The 11,425-nt window shown below is 42.2% G+C and overlaps 1 pseudogene; it reads right to left on the reverse strand.

The window, feature by feature from the left end:
- Window positions 1-6,701: 6,701 nt before the first annotated feature.
- LOC101355037 (transmembrane protein 132B-like) overlaps window positions 6,702-11,425 on the reverse strand; it is a 10,574-nt pseudogene continuing 5,850 nt past the window's right edge.

Below are 11,425 nucleotides of genomic sequence, written 5' to 3' on the forward strand. Positions count from 1 at the left end.
CTGCAGTACCTCTGTCCCACACAGAGTTAGCTGGGTGGCTCAACTGGGGCCTGGAGGACCTATGCCCAACACGGTTCACTCACACAGCTGACAACTGGGGGCTGTCGCCTGTTCCTCTGCACATGGGTCTCTCTCCACTGGCTTCCTCAGAGAAGGGCACCTGGGTTTCAAGAGAAGGGATCCAAGTTCCCTTTGATTTTTAACAATTGGGAATCTAAGAAGAGAATGAGCATAAACGGAGGTAAGAAACAGCCAACATGGGAATGGATAAGCTTTTAGCAACGTATGAGGAAAATTGCTGCCTCATTATTTCCCAGTTCCTGCTGCCTTTCTCTCTGCTTTTGCTTCCACTTTAACCCATGATTTATGAATGGAATTAATAGAAACCAATCTAACATAGCTCTACACACAATGTCGTGTTCAACCATAGATGTTTCCCACAATAATTATGTGAGAATAATAACAATGCAGGAAAATGCCTGGTCATCAGTACTGGGTCGTGAGTGCTAACAAAAATGCAGTTCCACCAATAAAATCGCCAGCTAGGAGATCAAGAGAAGGGAGGTGATTTCCTGGGTACTTTCAATCAGGCATTGCAATTCTTTGTATCTCAGTTTCCTCCTCTGAACAATACAGAACACAAAATACTTTACTGCTTTCGTTTACACCACAAGACACAGATGTCTTGGGAAATCTGGTCCTACAGAGAGAGGCAGAGTTTCCATAGACATCAGTTTCACTGAAAATTGTCTATGGTTTGTGTAAGTCTGTGAACTTTTTCTGTAAATGGTCAGATGGCAAATGTAGGCTTTGGGGGCCAGATGGTCTCTGTTGCTACTTCTCACCTCTGCCATTGTAGCATGAAAGCAGTCATAAACAAATGAGAGTGGCTATATTCCAATAAAACTTTATGTACAAAAACAGGCAACAAACTGGTTTTGGCCTGTGGGCTGTAGGTTGCCAACCACAGCTCTGAATCATTACCTTTTACCTTTGGCTCCTAAAAATGGTGATCAGCACACTGGCCAAATTTAAGTTATTCAGAAGCTGTTTAGCCAGTTTGTACATCACTTAGATGGCTTGTGTTCTGTCTATAGGCCTCATGCAGAAACTGTATAGCCTGGTAGATGATCCTGAGCCAGACAGACATGGTTTGGGGTCATAACCACCCTACTGCCTTTGTAATGTGGTGACATGCTAGCTCCTGCCTCTGTGCACCTCCCAGCACCTCCGTCTGTAATGTTGCTGTTGTTAGGTGCCATCGAGTCGATTCTGATTGACGGCGACCACATGTGACAGAGTAGAACTTCCCCACAGAGTTTTATTGGTTGTAAACTTTACAGAGGCGGATCACCAGGTCTTTCTCCCACAGAGACGCTGGGTGGGTCGAACCACCAACCTTTCGGTTAGCAGTCGAGTGCTTAACGGTTGTGCCACCAGGGCTCCTTCTTGTCTATAATAAGTAGCCAGTAATAGCACTTAAGGAACTAACCGTTAAGTGCTCAGCTGCTAACCGAAAGGCTGGAATTCAAACCCACCCAGGGGCTCCATGGAAGAAAAGACCTGACGATCTGCTCCCATAAAGATTACAGCCAAAAAAAACCATATGGGGCAGTTCTACTTTGTCCCGTGGGGTCGCTGTGAGTTGAAATTGACTGGACAGCACCTACCACCACCACCAACAGCGCTTACTTCAAAGGGGTGTTGCAAGGATTATACACCATCACCCAGCATATAGCTGAGCGTCCATCACCTGGCACACGCTCAATACATTCAGCTGGTGTATTATCATCCTTGCTATCTGGTTTCCCTCTGAGGAGCACATACCTGCTCACTGGCTGATCAACTACAAACAGAAAGCAGAAACCAAGCACTTTCGTTGGATCTGAGAACAATTTAGAAAGAGGGGGTAGAATCTGAGCTCAAGTCACACGTTCCTGAAAGGATTCCATTTAGTTTGTTGCTGTTGTTTTGGATGGAATTCAACTCAACAGCATCTAACAACAACTACAAGTATCCGACTATCACTCCAAGCTAAAGAAAGTTGTTTTCAACCACTCTGACTTCCCACCTGGCAGTAAAGAGAGACCTGCTGTGGCTGAAGGATTTCTCAGAGTTGGCCTCACGGATGACAAAAGCTAAAGCCACAGGTAGTAAAGGAAAGCGTATTTTTCTCCAAGCCCTAATTAATAACAGTATGTCATCACAGCCGGATGAGTATTTGCCCAATAGAATGAAACAGTGTGTTGATTTCTAAACCACCAAAAAACTCAATCGTCATTTAAATAAGGCATGATACTTAAAATATTAAATTCATTATCTTTTAGCATCTTATATTTATAAATCTAAAATATCATTCAGAATATATTTGCATGTGTAATTTATCATTATTGCTTCTCCATGCCATCAAAGGCTGCCGTTTTGATTTTTGAACCTGAACCTCCAGAAATTGGGGTGAGCGGGAAGAGGGAAGGATAAATGAGATGTTTCTGCCTGCTCAGTGTCTGAGGAATATACAGCGTGGGGGTGGAAGGGCAGCCAGTCGAGATGGGAATGCCACATCCATCACTTGCAATGCGTTTGTAATCACTGTGTGGCTTTAAGAAGTTCACGCTGTCTGCTGCAAACTCAGTCAACGGATTAAAAATCACTTTGAAATGCTTCAAAAGCAACACCTGTCATCACAGGAATGCTGGTTATTTTTATCTGACTTCAAGATTCTTTAGCTGGAACTGCTGTATTATTTTTCTAGACTATTGGAGTTTTCTAGGCAGATGTTTTTGAGTATGTATATCAGTATGTGTCCTGGATGCATAGTAAAAAAAAAAAGTTTCTGTATACATCACAACAAGGAAGCCTCTAGTACTGTTCCCCAGGTTTTTCCCTCCCAAGGCACATGGTAGGATTATAATTCCAGATCCCCGTCTTTAGGCATGGCCAGGTGTCTAGTTCTGGACAAAGAGTTGTGAGAAGAAGTGGTATGTGCTGTAAGGAGGGAATATCCATGTCAGGCAAGCAAACATCTCAATTGGTCATGTTATCACCACCACTTCCAGCATGGCCCAAGCCACAAGCACTACCTAACCCTGCACCATCCGGAACTCCTTCCTCATGTTTCCCCAACAGGGTATTCATGGTAGATTCTACGTTATTAAGAGCAATTAGATTAGTCAGCCTTTGTTGTAGAAAAAAAAAAAAGAGATCTCAGTAAGCTCAGACCTCAGTGGCTTACAAGAACATTTATTTATCGCTCATGGTAATAAGGGCTCCAAGTGAGCTGCAGGAGGCTGTGCTCTCCTGGGCTCGGTTTGCTGGGCTCTGCTGAGTTCCATGCGTCTCCTCATTCCAGGACCCACAGGGAACCAGAGGGCACTGTCTAGGGTCTGCTGTTTTCATGACAGAAGTCAGACAAGGGGGTGGTGAGTAGAAACCTCTCAATTCCCTAAAGAATTCTCTAGGAATTGGCTCCCAGTTACTTCAACCCTCATTTGACTGGTCAAAGTAAGTCACATAACCATGTCCAAAGTCCAATGGGGAGGGATGTGTACACTGAAAGCTGGAGGGGAGCAAATATTCCAGTCCAGCAGGGAAGCTACCATCAAGCTGTATCATCATCATCATCACCATAGTTATTTACAGATGGAAGACACTCTATTAACCACTGAGGCAGAGATGAAAATGTATAGGAGACCATCACCGCCATCAAGCTCATAAGCAAAGCTACTGGATAAATATAAGGAAGGTAGTGACTCCTCAAAGTCCCTGGGTGGTGCCAATAGCTAATGCACTCGGCCACTAACTGAAAAGGTGGAGATTCGAGTCCACCCAGAGTTGCCTTGGAAGAAAGGCCTGGTGATCTACGTCCAAGAAATAAGCCATTGAAAACCCTATGGAGCATAGTTCTACTCTGACCACATGGGGTTGCCATGAGTCAGAGTCAACTCGACAGCAACAGGTTTTAGTTTTAGTGACTATTCACATTTTATAGATTAAGGGAGGACAGATATGAAATCCATGAATGGGTACGTGAACATGTAGATCCATTGTGAGTAACAAATCTGTGTATAAAAACAAAGAAGAACCTGCTATAACAGTTATCTTCCTTTATGATCAAAATTACCCTAAGGCAGAAAACAAATATATATTATATAACTTAGTCTTTAGGAGAATTGTAACATTAAATTTAATATGAGGCTGTAAAATCCATTTTGTGGTTTGCCTATTGTTAAGGCAGAATTTTCAATATGTAGAATTAATGAGACTGCAAATTTACTAAGTCTGCTTGTATGCCAATTTTTGGGACTAATGAATACATTTCCTATCTCAAAAATTTCTGGGTAATTGATTGCAGACTGCCCTTGTTTCAAAGGAAAACAAATTTGTCTGGTTTGCTTTTTTTTTAATTAATGGTGCTATTTGTACTGGTTTCTTCATTCATTTATTGTCACTGGACTATTTGGAGGAGCCCTGGTGGTGCAGTGGTTAAAGCACTCATCTGCTAACCGAAAGGTTGGCAGTTTGAACCCGCCAGCGGCTCTGAGAAAGAAAGACATGGCAGTCAACTTCCAAAAAGATTTACAGCCTTGGAAACCCTATGGGGCAGTTCTACTCTGTCCTATAGGGTTGCTATGAGTCAGAGTCGACTTGATGGCAGTGGGTTGGGTTGGTCTATAGGGACAAGTTATTGTCCACAAGGAACTGGCTCAGAGAAGATGCCCAGCAAGGTGACAAGTGGAGAATGGTCAGGGGAAGGGATGATAAGACAATTTTTCTTTTTTTTTAAACAAACTAAATCAGGACACAAAACACGGTGGTGGTCCTTACTTTATAAAACAGAGGTGTTCTCAAAGCCGTGTGCTGGAAAAATTACCAACATGAGGTTGATCCGTTTCAGAAATGAATCTCCATTGTGTCTCAGCCAAATATTGATGATTGAAATGGAGAGAAAATAGAAAATGCCTCATAGAAAGAGATGGACTCATTTGGATAACTATGTTCAAATTAGCACTTGACCTTCTCCATGTGGTCCTGCATAACTACTTTTGGGCTACCTCCCATCAAACCCTTGAAAAGCATTGGGGGTTTCCTTTGGCTACAAGGTGTTAGCCATCTCTCTGTAAATTCCCTTTGCAGCTAATGCCTGGGTCTCTTGGCTTCATACTCTAAATCAAATTGAGAGTATTTCCAGGTTTTTCCAATTTCAGGTCTTCTTGCTGATGTTAACATTAATAGGACCCACTGAACACCAGCCTCTAGGGGAAAGCCTATGTCACCTGTGGTTTATATACTGTCCACAAACATGTTGTAGTCTATGGACAAGAGACACAGAAAGACCTTTTTTTTTTTTTACAAGACAAAAGTTTTTTATCTTACAAAGCCATTCAGGGCTGCTACAGTGGGTTAGAGGTATTAAGCATCCAAGCTCCTTCTTTTTTAAATTTTTTTTTAAATTGTACTTTAGATGTAGGTTTACAGAACAAATAGTTTCTCATTAAACAGAACACATATTGTTTTATGACATTGGTTAACAACCCCATGACATGTCAACACTCTCCCTTCTTGACCTTGGTTCCCTATCACCAGCTTTCTTGTCCCCTCCTGCCTTCTAGTCCTTGTCCCTGGACTGCTGTGCCTCATTAGTCCCATTTTGTTTTATGGGGCTGTCTAATCTTTGGCTGAACGGTGAACCTCGGGAGTGACTTCATTACTGAGCTAAAAGGGTTTCTGGGGGCTATACTCTTGGGGTTTCTCCAGTCTCTGTCAGGCCAGGAAGTCTGGTCTTTTTTTGTTAGTTAAAATTTTGTTCTACATCCTTTTACAGCTCTGTCCAGGAACCTCTGTTGTGATTCCGGTCAGAGCAGTCAGTGGTGGTAGCCAGGCACCATCTAGTTATACTGGACTCAGTCTCGTGTTCCATTAGTCCTTTGGACTAACCTTTCTCTTTTATCTTGTTTTCTTCATTCTCTCTTGCTCCCGAAGGGGTGAGACCAGTGGAGTATCTTATATGACTGCTCACAGGCTTTTAAGACGCCAGACACTACTAACTAAGGTAGAATGTAGAACTTTTTCTTTATAAACTATGTTATGCCAATTGAGCTAGATGATCCCTGAGACCATGGTCCCCACAGCCTTCTGCCCAACAATACAAAAAAGACCTTTTTGGCTGCCAATATAATGATCCCCTTGAGGGGCTGGGTTGTGATGTTCCCAGCCATGAAATTCTACAATAAGAGGATGGCTGAATGTCCCTCCTTCAATAATTCCATCATCAGCCATTTGGAAACATGAAACTGCTCCAAATGACTCCTGCAGGATCTTCCAACTCCTGCTCCTCAACATCCTGTTTCCTAGAGGTGCCAGTGACTCAACAGAGCCCGTAACGATGCCACACCAACCCAATATCTGATTGAGCAGCTCTCGTATCTTAATACATGAAAATGTTGTCACAGTTTCCTACTCTGGAATTCTTGCTTTGCTTGAGACTGTTGATGCTATATAACATTTATTTTTGTATTTAAAATTACGTGGAGATTATACACTTTTGTCTCTTGCCACTTTGATTTTCCTAGCACTGTGTTTGTTACAACAAATTCCTTGAGCTAAGATTTATTTTATGAATTTTCTGAGAATACCCTTTGCCATTCTCCATTAGTGTACACCCGTGAAGGCCTCTAGACCACCACTCCGGAGTAGCTACCAAATCATGATTGACAATATTTGTTCTGGCCACCATATAGATGGATTAAGAAGACCAAAATGTCCAGACAGAAGACACAGAGCAGGGTGTACATGAAATCTCTAGGTCAGTTAGCCCCCTTAAGGTCACTATAAGGTCACTGGGATTGTTGGGTTCTGGTAACTTCCCTTGAGTGGGGAAGCTGGTGAAGATATCTGTACCACCACTCTTGAGTAACTTCTTATCCTTTCCTTCCATGGGAGACTGTGAGGTTGTGCTTTTGTTGGTGCCCTCCTCTTGGCCAACAGATGCGCCATGTTGGAACCACTCCTGAACTGCTCTCTCCTGGTTTCCTTCACACTCTTTGGAATTACTGAGGTGGTCTTTATATTCCCTATTTAGGCCCTCAATACCATTGGTGCCTTCTTAGTATTCATCAATATTTGGTTCAAATTGACCTTGACTCTTCCTTTACCCACGGTGAGAACACCCTTACTCTTGGTCTTATGACAAGTTTCACTTATCATCATTTCTAACTTAATTCAAGGGCCGTTGCCCTGTACTCTCTGTGACTACAACCAACCATTTGGACTGAAGGTTTGGCTGGACAGACACCACCATTTCATCCAATGATGAGACAGTAACTGAAAAATCCTTGGGATCATAAACATCTAAAAGTGTCACTGAACCATCACTGAACAAAATCCAAGAACTATTGCTTCCTAAGAAAAATGAAACCAAAGCATTATGTTACAATCAAGTTTCTATAAAATATGCTTTAAATATATAGAGAAAAATAAGTCCTTAGGTTTTTAAATCTTGAACAGTTTTTGGCATGCCTTGAACTGGCATCAATAAAGCCCCATGGCCCCACTGGTGTGAGGAGCAAATAATGTACTTTAATGAATGCATTAAAGTACATATTAATTTATTACATGCCATACAACAGAATTTGACTTTGACCTTTCCAAAAACATTTTGAAAGATCAGGCAATTCATCTGAATCAATTTCAGGTGCAACTAATCAGGCTGCTGCTCAAGATAATATCACTTTGAACATTCTTTATTAGGAAACCAACGCTGATGAAGCAAAACATGGCTGGTGGAAGCACTTGGGGAAGATACATTAGGAGGCTGGCTTGCTTGAAAGACACCGCGACCCTGGTATCTGTAAAAACGATTTGCTCAAAGTTTACAGATGGAGGAGAGGTTCAGAGCTGACAATAGTTGCAGTAAACAGTTTGGTGCCTGTTAGCCATGCTTGTTCAAGTAACTGAAATGGAATTTCCAAATATCGAAAGCCACCCGCTTTCGCAAAAGTGAACACATGTGGCCATCCTTCAGTCATGGTCTAGCAGCAGACTGTGCCTGGCACACGTAAGCCCCTTGGAAAACAAATGGCCTGTGGACATGTGGTTTGTCCATATAAAAGAGGAAACTTCACCCCAGACATTAAGCACTTGCAGGGGTGGATTAACCAGTAAGCAAGGTATGCACGGGCTTACTTGTGCTTACTTACTAATCTGTAGAGCACAATTTCACATGGGCTTCATCACATCTTTAAAACCTATCTGAAATTGTGCACTACAGATTAGTAAGTAACCACAAGTAAGCCCGTATGTATTGGGTAATCCATCCCTGAGCACTCTTCTCAGACAGGATAGACTGGATAAGCAGCAGGAAGAAGCTTCAAGAACCACCAGTCCCAGCTGTAATGCTCTAGTGATCTCCTTGCTGTACTTGATATGAGAGAGAGAAGGAGTCTCAACTGACCGTAGACACAGGGGCCCCTGGGAATCTTCCCTGTTGTGGGGCTTGAAGAACATCCCGGGCAGCCACTGTTGAGACGATGGCTCTTCTGTCTGCTCTGTGAGGCGGCAGGAAGAGGACAGGCCAGCTATCAGCTGCACGCCCAGGTCTGCAATGGTGACACGGTCATCCAGGACGATCACTGTCTTCTCAGCCTGGATGGAGTCAGAGAGGCGAGAGGACCTTCAAAAGTAATGAGAAAGCTCAGGTCTCTGCTCCACATAACCATTTTAAACTCCTTAATTGATGTTTCCACCGAAGCATTCTCCGATTCTCTGCTAAATGAATGCACTTACAGAAAAGGTTTAGGAAAGTGCCAAGCTACTGTTCAATTACACTTGCTAATCGAATGAGGAATTTTACAAAGATCACCCTGGTGCATTTTCTTTCCGTTGATTCATATGTTATTAGCAGTGTATTTTCTGAAAAGATCTTGATTTAATTTAGGGACAATAACTTAAAATTGTCCATCTTGGCACTGAGCATGCAAAGGGTAACATTTTCAACAACTCAAATTTATGCTTCAAAAATAGCAGAATTGTGGTTAAAACTGTTTAAAGTAATGGTGCTCAGTCATGTCCTCTTACTCACATTCCTTCCCGTGGGCAGTGAGATGTTCATTATGGGACAATATTGATCATCACGTGGGCTGCTGTACCATCACTGAATAAACCAGTTTAACAGAGTGGGAAAGAGAATCTTAATGTCCTAAGGATCCATCCTCCCTAATTTAGCTAATTTACAACTAAGGTAACTAAAACCTGGAGAGGAATATGTGTAGGCAGACTTTCTAAAATGCCAACCCTGAAGATGCCCCTGACCTGTAAATACAATGAGAAATCACTTCCGTGATTATGCTATGTTATATGGTGGTACATTTGGCCTTAAATAGGGTGATTAGTCCCTGGGTGGCACAATTATTTAAACGTTGGACTACTGTTTGAAAGGTTGGCAGTTCAAACCCATCCAGAGGCACCTTAGAAGAAAGGCCTGGTGATCTACTTCCAAAAGATCACAGTCATTGAAAACTATGGAGTGCAGTTCTACCTTGCACACATGGGGTTGCCGTGAGTCAGAATCACTCAGTGGTGACTGTTTTTTATTTTTATCTTGGATTATCTATGTGGGCCCCGTGTAATCACACAAACTCTTGAAGGCAGAGCAATTTCTCTGGCTGGTGGCAGAGGGGAAGTTAGAGGTTCAAAGCACGAGAAGGACTTGATGCTTGAGTTTACACTTGAGGATGGAGGGGGCCACATGAGAAGGAATGTGGGTGGCCTGTAGGTACACGGAGTAGACCCTGGCTGAAAGCCAGAAAAGAAACATAGACCTCAGTTCTGTAAACATAAGCATCTTAGACTGGGTTCTCTACAGAAGCAAAACCAGTGAAGCATATATGTATACACACACACACACACACACACACACACGCACACACACATATATATATAGAGAGAGATTTATCTCAAAGATATGGCTCATGCAGTTGTAGAGGCTAGAAAGTCCCAAGTTTGTGGGTCAGTCATCAGGCTGGAGGCTTCTCCTCAGTCATAAAGCTACAGGGGCTGAAGAACCCAAGATCAGCAGCTCAGACAGCAGACCACTGGGTCACAGGCTGTGGAGGCTGATGAATCCTCAGATCAGCAGGCAGTATGGCAGGCAGTAGGCTGAAGCCCCAAGAACCAGAGGTCAGATGAAGATGAGTGGATGCAGGATCCAAAGCAAGCAAGCAAGCTTTTCCAGAACATCCATGTATATACTGGATGCAGGCCACACCCCAGAGGAAACTCCTCTTACAACTGATTGGCTGATCAGATCACATCACATCACGGAGGATGACTACATCATTACATAACTGACAAACTACATCATTACATAACTGGCAAATCACTGAGAATCATGGCCCAGCCAAGCTGACACACAACCTTAACCATCACAGTAACTGAATTCTGCCACAACCTGAACAAGCTTGGAAGAAGATCTTCCACAAAGCCCACACATGAGCTCAATCTGGCTGCCACCTTGATTTCTATCTTGACACACCCTGAGCATAAACCCAGTTTAGCCCACCCAGACTTCTGACATTCAGAACTCTAAATTAATGGGTGTTGTTTTAAGCTGCCAAGTTTGTGGTAATTTGCTTTAAAAAAAAAAAAATCTAATACAGAATATATGTTTAATGCAGACTTGTCAAAAATTAACTTCGGTGAAACCTAAAACGTGACTTAACTGACAGTGAGAGGTATCATTTTTAATTTGCATAAAGAATATATGTTGCACCATTTCTGTATAATTACCCTGTATTAATTGGCTAGAATAGTTTTACTAATACTATAATAAAATAAAGAGCATGGAATTACGAATACTTCTATTATTTTTAGGGCACATATATATATATTTAATGTGTCCAATGTTCAAGGTATAACACAGCTAAATGGTTAAATTTCAAAGGCTGTAAAAAACTAGCTTTCACAGGTTCCACTGCCTTTCATTAGGGATATACAAAAAGTGGAGTCTCACATTAGGGGAAAATATTGCTTGTATTATGTGTTTAATTTAGCTTTCACTGGTAAAAGAAATTAGATGTTCTCTGTTCAACTCTAAAATGCAAAAATTAATGTGAGTTTAAATTATTAAGATTGATGAACACTATTGTTTCTCATGATTCTGTTACATACATATATACACAAACTGACATACATGCCCAACATACTCGTATACATGTGCTTGCACACACACACATATCCACACTCACACTCGTGCACACATATATGCACATGCATGCACACACACACACTCACATACACATGCACACACATACACACACAGCCCTGCATAGTGATATCCACCTGATGCTCATACATACAGAGTGGTATTAGGGCAAGTGGCAAGAGGTGAGCTGACTGTACCTGCAAGGTGGCCATTCCTGTCTCCCGACCA

Source organism: Trichechus manatus, unplaced genomic scaffold, assembly GCF_000243295.1.
Source record: "Trichechus manatus latirostris isolate Lorelei unplaced genomic scaffold, TriManLat1.0 scaffold00131, whole genome shotgun sequence".
NCBI classification, from domain to species: Eukaryota; Metazoa; Chordata; class Mammalia; order Sirenia; family Trichechidae; genus Trichechus; species Trichechus manatus.